Genomic DNA, 13201 nt, shown 5'->3' on the forward strand with positions numbered 1-13201 from the left:
GAGTGGACAGTTACAAAAAAGAGGGCACAGGTCCACAACAGAGATCACCGTTACACAACAGGGTGCACAGTTACACAACAGGGAGCGCAGTTACACAACAGGGTGCACAGTTACACAACAGGGTGCACAGTTACACAACAGGAGTCATTATTACAAACAGGGGACATCCCTGTGCAGCTGGGAACAGTTTACAGAAATGATTAGTTTCTCCACCTCAGTGTCTTGCTAATTTGCTCGGCATCTTTCTCTGTCGTCTTGTGTATCCTGACAGTCTCTAGCTGCCTTTCTGTGTGTGTTTCTCTGTCTGTTTCTGGTGGTACGCAGTGGAATTGTGCAGCCAACGTGATCCTCCCAACACATGTTCTCTCGTTCAAAAGCGCAAAGCAAGTTACTATATAGCTTCCTAATACACAAAACTGATATTCATTAACTAGTAATAATATGCAGCAGAGTGGCGCAGCGGAAGCGTGCTGGGCCCATAACCCAGAGGTCGATGGATCGAAACCATCCTCTGCTACTTATATACCCACTAAAATAAACGTTTGCTGCGACCCACAAACTTATCTGATTTGTAGTTTGGCATCTCGCTTCCTGTAAACGCTTCAGTCCGCAACAAATATCTCAAATTGCTTTTATTCACACAAGCTGCAATTGCTGCAAACACACACCAGCCCAGACCAGCTCATATCTCGCGAAAAACTGGCACATTCTGAATGTTCTTCTCCCGTTCACTATCACTCCATCTTTACCTGAATAGGAAACTTCTGAGATGGAAAAATATAGTGAAATTGATATTTATTACATGCAGTCTGTCCGTCCTATATGACAACGTGCAGTCATTCATCATTCTAATTTGGACAACAGCTTCATTCACTGCGACATGTACCATCAAGGACGACAGAATCATCATAGTGAAGACAGTATCATGTTAAAGGCAGTTAATCAATATTTGGGTAGATATAAGCATTCAATCTTAATTACTGATTTAAAACTGGGATAGTGAAGTTTCCTTCCGTGGGCCTTGCATCAGATACCTTTTGTACTGAAAACACCTTTGAGAGCCTCTGATTGTTTCCTTTATCCTGTTAGTAGCTGTTCAGGATTTAATGTATTCAGCATCCTGCACATCCCGCCCTTACCGACCTTACTTAAGGTTAAAATTGTAACATTTCTGTGACTGTTCTCTGCCTCTAACATATTGTGGTCACTCATTGCCAGATGCTCATTTACTTCAGAATATGAATTAATTATCTCTCTTTATTTATTACGAAATCTAATATAACATTTTTCTCTTGTGGTTTCCAAATCAGGGTGGACGGCAGGAGAGGTTAAATGACAAAAGAGTTGATGGTGCAAGGTTCAGGTAAATGGGCAAGTAGCAAAACCAAAGATGTGTCTAAAGGAGGTGTGAATGATGGCATGATGAACAGCTGCCATACAAATGCAAAAACAAGAGAAAAATGTGAATTCAACCAAAATATCCAATGGAAAAGATACACAATAGGGATTGAGATTACATTCACAAATTTTTGTACTCAGTGTTGAGTCTGGAAGGTTTTAAAGTGCTCAATTTAAAGATGAGACAGGGTTCCTCGAGCTTACATTGAGATTCATTAGAACACTGCAGTGTGCCGAGGACAGAAAGGTCAGTGTGAGGACAAGATGGAAACTTAAAATCACAGGCGATCGGAAACTCAGAGTCATAGTTGCTGACCGAGCAGATGTTCATCAAAGCAATCACTGAAACTGCCTAACATAGATCAGACCACCATTGTGAGCAGTGAATGCGGGGTGCTAAATTGAAGAAAGTACACATAAATCACTGTTTCAGATGGAATGAGTGTTTTGGTGAGGACAGTTAATATTCCATACCAACACTGCTAATTTACCTTCCTTATTTCTAACTGGTTATCTCTCCTCTCTGTGATTGACAGGACACTCAAGCATTTCTGTTTCATTTCATGAGCTCTGCTCTAACCACTTCCCTCTCTCCCAGATAGGCTTCCCTTGTCCTGACTATCCTCCCTGCCATCTCCCACATTGAATGGATCATCTCTTGTCATTTCTTTGTAAGGCAGAGAGTTGTTGCAGTTTTAAATCCTCTGCCCGAAATGGTGGTGCGGGCCTAATCGAAATAAACTTTCAAAAGTGAAACGAGTAAATACCGAAGGGAAAATATTTTAAGGCTAATGTAAAGGAGAAGGGGAGTGGAACTGATTTGCTTCTATACAGCTTCAACAGAAACGATTAACACAAACGTTTCCTCCCGTGTCGCTGTTTAAAATGAAATGGCGGTAAAGGATTCCCAGAATGCTCTGGGTGACATAAAACGGCCTATCTCTCCCAAAAGGGCCGCACTGCGCAGGCTCACCCATGTCCACCGGAAATCCTGTCTACCCCGAGCATGCGCGGTAACAGTTCCTGGAAGCTGAGCGTGGTCGAGCTCAGTTTTCGTAACACCGACTCTCAGCGGCTCTCAGAGCCCGAATCAGAGCCGCTGTGTCCGGCGGACGTGCAGCGAGGGACCCCGGGGACTTCACCATGAAGCCGATGTGCACCTTCCCAGGCGCGGCTTCTCGGTTTCTTCTCCCGTTTGCACCGAGTCTTTGATGCGGTAACAGAGAGGGTTGGGGAGGGTGATGCTGTTCATGTGGTTTACATGGATTTCCAAAAGGCATTTGATAAAGTCTCACACAACAGACTTGTCAACAAAGTTACAGCTCATGGAATAAAAGGGACAGAGCAACATGGATATGGGATTGGCTGAGTGACAGGAAACAGAGGGTAGTGGTGAATGGTTGTTTTTCAGACCGGAGGAAAGTTTATAGCGGAGTTCCGCAGGGGTCGGTGTGAGGACCCTGCTCTTCCTGATATATATTATTGACCTACTTCTTGGTGTATGGGACACCATTTCAAAATGTGTGGATGACATGGAACTTGGAGGTATTGTGAACTATGAGGAGGATAGTGTTAAACTTCAAAAGGACATAAGCATATTGGTGAAATGGGCCGATAGGTTCGACCTCAGAATGACCCGGGGCCGGCCTTGGGGAGCATGCACACTCTCAATGCCGGGGAAGTCAGTGCGTTTGATAGAGCCATTTCTGGGATGTAGGGAATTGTGGCAAGTGCAGTCACCATGGGCAGATGTTAGTAAGTGTTTTATTGCAGGTTGATTGTCAGTAACCCAAAACGTGAACTCCTTTTCTTTCTCCACATTTGCTGTCTGATGTGCTGTGTATTTCCAGCATTTTCTCTCTTTATTTCAGATTGCCACCATCCACATGATGTTGTCAGTGAATTGCTGCAGGTGTTGCTCACAAAACCAAGGTCAGAAACACAAATTGACAAATGAAGAACACTTTTGAATCAGAGTGGATGTTGGATGTGGAAGCCGTTCCTCGCTTACTTTGAAGGTATGTTCTTGTTGGCTGATTTAGAACTGGAGAGTAGAGAGAGGATAAGGCGGTGGGTTTAACCGCGAGCACTTTTGAGAACAGTAGGGCCCATGCATTTCTGATAAAAGGTCATTTACTGTTTCTTGGACAGTAACAGAGACTGACAGGAAGTATATTTCACATTCACATGTAACAGCAGAGAGTGACAGATGGTGTTAATTCCACCCACACTCATATACTGTAAGAGAGATTGACGGAGAGTTAATTAATCGAATCATAGAATGATTACAACACAGACGGAGGCCATTCTGCCCATTATGTCTATGCTGGCCTTCTGAAGGAGCAAATCATCTCTTGCCACTTCACCGCCTTTTCCACATAGCCCTGCATATTTTTCCTTTTTGGATAATAAACCAATTCTCTCATGAATTCCTTGATTGAACCTGCCTCTACTACATTTTCAGGCACTTCTCCTATCCGGTCACTGCATGAGAAGGTTTTTCCTCATGTTGCCATTGCTTATTTTGCCAGTTACCTTAAATCTGTGCCCATTGTCCCTCCACCTTTACAGCAATGGGATAAAAAGTCTTCCTGTCTACTCTGCCACACTCGCAGTAACAGAGACGGACAGAAAATTAATTTCACACACATTCAGTAATGCAAATTATTAGACTTTTTATTCAAACACACTTACAGTAACTGACTCTAACAGAGAGTTAATTTCACACTCAGATTCAGTAACAGACATTGACAGGAAGACTATTCCACATTCACGCACAGCAACCAAGACTGTCAGAAATTTAATTTCACACTTACTCACAGTAACTGAGACTGGCAGAGAGTGAATACCACACTCATAGCATAATTGATACTGACAGGTACAGAATTAATTCTGCATTCTTGTACAGCAACAGAGTTTGACATGTAAGGTATGAATTCCACACCCACAGTCAATACCAGAGACTTAATGATAGCAATTTAATTCTTCACTCACATAACAGAGACTGAAAGTTAATATCTCACTCATATACAGTAACACAGACTGGCAGATGATGAGTGTGGAATTAACTTTCTTGAAGTAGCAGAGCCTGAAAAGGAGTTCTTTCCATGGCCCGATACAGTAACCGAGACTGATAGATACAGAATTAATTCCACGTTCTGATACAGTGACAGACACTGACAGAGTTAATTCTATATTCACCTACAGAAACAGATTATCATACAGAGTTAATTTCACACTCACGTACAGTAACCGACATGATTGGATAGAAAGCGAAATCCGCGCTTGCATACGTAACAGAGATTGAAAGTTAAACTTAACACAATAGGAAGGATCTGAATGCATTGGGGAGAGTGCAGAAGAGATTTATGAGAATGAGTCCAGGGATGAGGCACTTCAGTTATGAGGAAAGATTGGGACTGTTTTCCTTGGAGAGGTGAAAGCTAAGAGGAGATTTGATAGAAGTTTTCAAAATCATGAGGTGTGCGGATAGAGTAGATAGAGAGAAACTTACTGCTTGTAAACGGATCGAGAACCAGAGGGCATGGTTTTACAGTGTTTTGCAAAAGAAGCAAATGCGAAGTGAGAAAAAACTTTTTCACACAACGAGTAGTTCGGTTTTGGAATGCACTGCCTGGAAGTGTAGTGGGGGCAGGTTTGACTAAGTCATTCAAGAGAGCATTGGATGATTATTTGAATAGAAACAATGTGCAGGGTTATGGGGAAAAGGCAGGAGATTGGCACTAAGTTAAAATGCTCAGAGAGCCGGTGCAGGCACGATGGGCCAAATGGCCTCCTTCTATAGCATAACAATTCTGTGATTCTGTGAATTCACACTCACAATAACAGAGACTGACTGATAGAGAGTTAATTCCACACACTCAGCAACAGAGGCTGACAGATTGTTTGTTTATTCCTCAATCACACACAGTAACACAGGCAGACTAATATGAGAGTGTGGAACTAACTCTCTTACTTTCACTCAGTCTCTGTTGTTGTAAGTTAATTCATCACTGAAATAGTAATGGAAATTGACAGGTCCTTAATTCCACTCTCAGATGTCACAACAGAGACTGGGAAAGAGAATTCCATATTCACAGTAACCGAGACTGACGGATACAGAGTTAATTCCACACTCACGTACAGTAACAGAGACTGACATAAGGAGTTAATTCCATATTCTCATACAGCAAGAGGCTAACAAAGAGTGAATTCCACACTCACATACAGTATCACAGGCTGTTCGAGAGTTAGTTCCACTCTCATAACCGTAAAAGAGACTGACAGAGATTTAAAGTACACACTCACATTCAGTGAGTGATGGACAGAGAATCAATTCCACACTCACATGCAGCTCAGACTGAATTAATTCCACACTGAAATACAGTAAAAGAGACTGACAGACAGAGGGTTAATTCCACACTGACAAATTAAAAATATAAGAAAGAGAAGCAGGAGGAGGCCATTCAGCCCATCGGGCCAGCTTTGCCATTCATTGAGACCATGGCTGATCTGATTGTGGCCTCAAACCCACTCTCCCACTTGCCCTATAACCCTTGACTCTTCTGCCGATGAAAAATCTGTCTAACTCGGCATGAATATATGCAATGAGCCAGCCTCCACTGCTCTCTGAGGTGGAGAATTACAAAGATTAAGGACGTTCTGAGAGAAGAAATTCCTTCTCACCTTCTTCTTAAATGGGAGATGTTTATTTTTAAACTGTATCCCCTGGTTCTATTTTCCCCACAAATGGAAACACTCCTCTCAACATCTACCCTGTCAAACCCCCTCAGAATCTCATATGTTTCAATGAGATCACCTCTCATTCTTCGAATCTCCTATGTGGATCAGCCCAACCTGCTTAAACATTCCTCATAAGACAACTCCTTCATCTCAGGAATCAGTCTAGCACCTCTGTGAATTGCCCCCTATGCAATTATATCCCCCTTTAAATAAGGAGACTCCAACATAACACAGGACTCTCGGTGTAGTCTCACCAATGCTGTGTAGTTGTAGCAAGACTTCCCTACTTTCAGACTCCACCCCCCCCCCGGAATGAAGGCCAACATTCCATTTCCCTTCCTAATTACTCGCTGCAGCTGCACATTAACTTCTTGTGATTCATGTACAAGGAGATCTTGATCCCTCTGTACTGCAACATTCTGCAGTCTCTCTCCACAGTATTGAAGGAGGCCATTCAGCCTATCAACTCTGCATTGGCTCTCTGAAAGAGCATTCTACCTAGCGCCATTCTCCTCCCTTGTCCCCGTAACCTTGCACGTTCTTTCCTTTCAGGTAGCAATTCAATTCCCTTTTGAATATCTCAAGCCAACCTGCCTCCACCACCCTTTGAGGAAGTTTGTTCCAGACTCCAGCCACCATCTGGGTGAAAAAAAAATTAAATTTTAAATGAAACTTTGAGTCAATCTCACATCCCATTTACTCCTTTTGCCAATTAATTTGAGTCTGTGCCTTCTGGTTCTTGATGTTCTATTGAGTGGGAACAATTTGTCATTTATTTACTCTGTCCCTACTCCTCAGGATCTTGATTACATCCCTCAAGTCTCCTTTTAGCCTCCTTTTCTCCAGGGAAAACAGCCCCAACCTCTCCAATCGATCCCCATAGCTACAGTTCTTTATCTTGGAATCATTCTTGTGAATCCTCTGTGTACTCCCTCCAATGCCTTAACATCCTTCCTTAAGTTTGACACCCAGAACTGGACACAGTACTCCAGATGAAGCCTAAAAAGAGACTTATAAAAGTTCAACATGACCTCCTTACTCTTCACAGAATCACGGAATCTTGTACTCAGTGCCCCTATTAATAAAGCCTAACTTACTATATGCTTTATTACCTGCTCCCTCAACATGCCCCACCATCTTCAATGACATATGTACATATACAATGCGGTCCCTCTGTTCCTGCACCTCCTTTAGATGGTCTCCCTTTATTTAATACTGTCTTATTATATTTTTCCTACCAAAATGAATCACCTGACATTTCTCTGCATTGAACTTCAGCTGCCACTTGCCTGCCCAATCCGACAACATGTCTATGTCCTTTTGAAGTTCAAGACTATCCCAATCACAGTTGACAATATTTCCAATCTTCGTATCATCTGCAAATTTTGAAATCATGCCTTGCACACCACAGTCTAGGCCATTAATATATATATCATTTGAATAATGTGTTGTTTTTCTATTATTCCCATCAAATTTTCCCACATTGTATTTCATCTGCCAAATGTTTGCCCACTGATTTAACCTTTCTATATCCTCTTGCAGACTCGTTGTGTCCCCCTCACAATCTGCTTTTCCACCTATTTATGTATTGTCTGAAAATTTGGTGATGCTCTCCCCACTCATCTGAGTCATTAATATAGATTGTAAATAGCTGAGAACCCAGCACTGATCCCTGTGACACTCTACTGGTTACAGTTTGCTAACCTGAAATTGACTCACTGCCATAGAGTAACAGAGACTGACAGACAGAGAGTTAATTACACACACATTATTATAGATTGACAGAGAGTGATTTCCACACACACGTAGTGTAACATTGATTGATAGAGTATTAATCCTGCACTCACACACAGTAACAGATTGACAATGTTTGTGCCACACTGACACACAGTAATGGAGACAAAACGATTGAGTGTTAATTCCAGGCTGTCATACAGTAACAGAGACCAACAGATAGAGAAATAATTCCACACACATATAAAGTAATGGAGACTAATGTAGCGTTAATTGTGCACTCATGTACAGTCACAGAAACTGAGAGAGAGTTAATTCCATATTCAATTACGGCAATAGAGACTGAGGAAGAGATAATGCTGCCCTCATATACAGTAACAAAGACTGACAGCTAATTCCACTCTCACATGCAATAATAGAGATAAACAGAGAATTACTGCCCCACTCACAAACAGTCATAGAGAGTAACAGAGACAGAATTAATTCCACCCTCACATACACTAACAAGATGGACAGAGAGGTAATTCCACCCAGAAACACAGTAACAGAGACTGACGATAGAGAGGTAATTGTGCACTCATGTACAGATTGACAGATACTTGGAATTAGTTAATTCTAGATTCACATACAATATCAAAGATAGACAGATAGAGAGTTAATTCCACACTCTTGTACAATAAAAGTCACCAAGATCTCGTTGAAGAATTCACCTGACATGCATCATATAGTCTTTTCATTGTTTCATCATATTTTCTATCTTCTTCTTCATCGAAGGAGCTCTGGCTTTGGTTACCCTCCCTTTCCCCCCTCATTGGAATGTACCTAGTCTGTACCTGAAACATCTCCTCCTGAAAGATCACTCATTGCTCTGTTACAGATGTCCCTGTCAGTCTTTGGTTCCATTTTACTCTGGCTAAACCCCCTCTCCTCACATTGAAGTTAGTCCTCTTCCAATTTAGAAGTTCTACTTTTGATTGCTCCTTGCTCATCTCAAGCTTGTGATACGATGATCACTCTTACCCAAGGGTCCACCCACAGACACTTGGTTCACGTGGCCAACCTTGGCCCACCTCATTCCCCAGCACCAGATCCAGCAATGCCTCCTTCCTAACTGGACTGAGAACATTCTGGTCGAGGAAGGTCTCCTGAACACATTTCAGAAGCCCCTGGATATCACCACTCTACAGCTCTTGTCGCTGGTTAAAAATAAGGGGTTGCCCATTTAAGACAGATGAGAATTTTTTTTCTCTGACAGGGTCTTGAGTCTTTTGGACTCTCGTCCTCAATGGTGCTGGAAGCAGAGTCTTCGAATATTTTTAAGGCAGAGGTTGATAGGTTCTCGATAGGCAAGGGTGTGGTGGGGAGGTGAAATCTTATCACGGGTAGGCACGAATGTGGAGTTGAGGTTACAATCAGATCAGCCATAATCTCATTGAATAGTGGAGCAGGCTCGTGGGGCCGAGTGGCCTCCTCCTGCTCCTAATTCATATCTTCCTATGTTCTTAGACACCTCTGTGATTTCCCTGCAGATTTGCTCCTCTATCTCTCTCTCACTATTTGGAGGCCGATTTAATATCCCCATGAGTCTGATCATCCCCTGACTATTTCTCAGCTCTAACAAATGAATTCTGCTCATTTCCGGTCAAGGACATTGTCTCTTCCCAATATTACAGTGATTCCCTTAATCAGTCCCGCTAACCCACTTCCTTTTTTCCCTTCTCTATATTTTCTGAACAGTTTGTATCAGTGAATATTCAGCACCAGTCCTCAGCATTTTTAAACCCCATTTTCGTCATTGTCTCTACATCATTTTCCCACATGGCTCTTTGTGCTTCTAGCTCAGCGACATTATTCACCACACTTTGTGCGATTACACACATGCATTCTGAACCTGTCCCTGTATTCCTCTTAGAATCCTTCTTCATTTACTCCTATTTTATATGGTCCTATTTCCTTCTCTAGTTATTTCTCCTTTCTACTTCGATATACTGATGCCCACCCCCTCTGCCAATTTAATGCAAACCCTCCCCAACCACTCGAGTGAGCCTATCCATGAAGGCATTGGTCCCAGTCTTGTTAAGGTGCAACTTGTTCCTTTTGATTAGGTGCTTCCTGCCCCAGAACTTGTCCCAATATCCCAAGAATCTGAATCCCTCCCTCCTGCACCAGCCTCAAGCCACATATTGATGTTCCCTATCTTCACATTTCTACTCTCACTAGCACGTGGCACTGGCTGTAATCCCGAGATTACTCCCTTTGAGGTCCTACTTTTTAACTGCCTCCCTCGCTGCTGGAATTCTGACGGAGGGACCTCAATACCTGTCCTCCCTGTGCCATTGATACTGACGTGTACCACAACCTCTGGCTCACTCCCTTCCGCCTGCAGAATGTTCTGCACCTTCTCCGTGATGTCCTTTACCCTGGCACCAAGGAGATAACACACCATGTGGGACTCTCAATGACAGTGACAGAAATGGCTGTCTGTCCCCCTGACTATGAAATCTCCAATAATGACCACATTTCTACTCTTTGCAGTTCCCTCCTGTGCAGTTTCTTGCCCATTGATGCCAATGTCTGGACTGCATTCCTTCAGGGTGTCACCATTCCCAGCAGCCTCCAATGCTGAGCACCGGTTTGACAGTGGCACATACCTGAAGACTCCTGCACATTCTGCCTCTTCCTCCTCTTTTGATGTCCACCCATCTACTATCCTGAATCATCTCTTTCCGTTTGGAGTGTTCACCTCCTGGAACGTACGATCCAGGAAACGTCATCCTCCCTGATTCTCCACAATGACTCCAGCTGCCCCTCAAGCTCGGAAATCCTGAGCTCGAGCTCAAGCAGCTAGAGACACTTCCTGCTCATGTGGCCCCCAAGACACATGAAGTGTCCTGAGGCTCCTGCATGGGGCAGGAACTGCAAACAACAGGTCTCAGCTGCCCATCCATGATCGAAAACAAACCTCTATTCCCTCTTTTGGAATCTAATTACTACCTTGTTTAAATTATTAATTTTATTAAATGCCTCTTGACCTGCTCTGCACTAATACTCTTATTATACTTACACTTACTGTTATACTTACCCTGATTGTAATGTTTAATTTTCCAGCTCCTATTTATCATGCTCTGACTATTTATTTTAACCATGGCCGGTTTGCTCCAACCCCTCCCTCACAGCTCTTTATCCCCCCCCCACCGCTCTCACTCTTCTCTCCTTCTCTCTCTCACTGCTGCTCTCGGGCTGCTCTGCCGCTGCTCTTTATCCACCCTCCAGCCTCACTCAGCTCTCACTCTCACTCTCGGCTCCTCCACAGTCCCACGTTTCTGACTGTTTAGGAAATTCTCTGATCTTTGCTCCAAGATGGATGATCTCATTTTGACCACCATCGGCCACGGTTTTTTTCACTCACTGAATCTGTCAGTGATGCTTTGAAACTTGCTGCTCCCACCTACACTTCTAACCATGTCACCTAACCTAGTGTCATCAGCAAACTTGGATATAGTCTGGAAGTTATTAAAATGTAAATGAGCTCAGGGAATGGGAATAGAACAGCCGCCTGACGTGACAGAGAATCAGTTGTGTATGTATCCCTCCACCCTGAAAAACACACCGCTCGCCACCACTTTATCCTTTCTTCCCCTTATTCAGTTTTGTAACCATGCTGCCATTGCCCCTGTATTCCCATCTTCTTGAATTTTACTAACAAATCTATGATGTGGGATTTTTGCAAAGCCTTTTGCAAGTCTGGACACAATTCATCAACCTCGCTCCCCCGGTCAATGTTGTCTGAAACTTCATCAAATAACTTCATTATGTATTTCAGTCATGATTTTCTGTTAACCAATCTGTGCTGGCTGTCATTTATCAACCCATGTTCTACCAAGTGACAATGAATTTTGTTCTGGATTATTGTCTCTAAACCTTTCCCCACCACCAGCATGAGACTAACTGGTCTGTAGTTACTGGGTTTATCCCTCTGGCTTTACTGGGTTTGTCCATCTCTGGTGCTTTACCTGAGTGTGTGATTGGTTATTTAATTATCACTCGCCAGTCCTGTGTCAGGATTACATTAATTCTGTACATCAGTTTCTCGTCTCTCCTGGCCTATGTCAGCATGACATTGAATTTGTTTCACTCTGAAACGTGATCTGTGAGAGTCTGGCAGTCATTTTCAGACTGTTAGTCCTTGGCACTCTTTGGTAATATTGCATACATTTTGTATCTGCCAATCTGTGACACTGTCATTATGAGAAACATTCTCAAACTGTCAGTCTCCATTACTGCCTGTGAGCATTGTATTATTTCTGTGTCTGACAGTCTGTTGTTCTCCAGGTGAAATTGTAAATCCTGATGTTCAGAGAGATTTGAGTGAACTTGTATATGGATCATGGGAAGATAGCATCCAGAAATCAATGTGGAAGGCACTAGCATGTTAGACTTTATGACAAGGGGATTGGAGTACAACAGTAAGGAAGACTTACTACACTTCCATACGGCTTTGCTGAGACCACACATGCAGCATTTGGCACTGTTTTTTGTTTCCATATCTAAGGAAGGATATATTTACATTGGAGGCCATAACATAATTGGTCGCTGTGATGAGACGTTTGTCCAATGATGAGAAGCAGTGTAAATTGTTTTCATATTCTCTGGTTATTGGAAGTAGAAGTGATCTCATCCACACGTGCAGGATTACAATGGAGCTTGACAGGTTAGACACTGAGAGGTTGTTTGTCTTGGCTATGGAATACGGACATACATATGAATTCGGAGCAGGAGTCGGCCACCCGGCCCCTCGAGCCTGCTCCGCCATTCAGTAAGCTCATGGCTGATCTGAATGTAACCTCAACCCCACATTCCTGCCTTCCCCAATAACCATTCACCCCCTTGTTAATCAAGAAACTATCCAGCTCTGTCTTAAAAATATTCAAAGACCCTGCTTTCACTGCCGTTTGAGGAAGACAGTTCCAAAGCTTCTCAACCCTCTGAGAGAAAACATTCTCCTCATATCTGTCTTAAATGAGTGACCCCTTATTTTTAAACAGTGACCCGTAGTTCTAGATTTTCCCACAAGAGGAAACATCCTCTCCACATCCACCCTGTCAATACCCCTCAGGACCTTAAAGGTTTCAATTCTTACTATTCTAAATTCCAGTGGATACAAGCCTAACCTGTCCTGCCTTTCCTCATAGGACAACCCCTCCCTTTCCTGGTATTAGTCTAGTAAACCCTCTCTGAACTACTTCTAACATATGTACATTTCCCTTTAAATAAGGAGACCAGTACTGTATACAATACTTCTGAAGAGGTCTCAGCAATGCCGTGT

General features: G+C 42.9%; 1 long non-coding RNA gene and 1 other non-coding gene across 3 annotated transcripts in view; both read left to right on the top strand.

The window, feature by feature from the left end:
- Positions 1 to 445: 445 nt before the first annotated feature.
- On the top strand, positions 446 to 517 carry trnam-cau (transfer RNA methionine (anticodon CAU)). Its single transcript has one exon. It is a non-coding gene; the product is annotated as a tRNA-Met (tRNA).
- A 2803-nt stretch (positions 518 to 3320) lies between these two features.
- The window catches only part of LOC144670316 (uncharacterized), a 79860-nt gene continuing 69979 nt past the window's right edge, over positions 3321 to 13201 (top strand). The window contains exon 1 of one of the 2 annotated variants that reach the window (XR_013573852.1): positions 3321 to 3416. This is a non-coding gene — a long non-coding RNA (uncharacterized LOC144670316). The remainder of the gene's footprint in view (positions 3417 to 13201) is intronic. The other variant, XR_013573851.1, reaches the window with a different exon arrangement.

Source organism: Cetorhinus maximus, chromosome 31 (genome assembly GCF_964194155.1).
Source record: "Cetorhinus maximus chromosome 31, sCetMax3.hap1.1, whole genome shotgun sequence".
Lineage (NCBI taxonomy): Eukaryota > Metazoa > Chordata > Chondrichthyes > Lamniformes > Cetorhinidae > Cetorhinus > Cetorhinus maximus.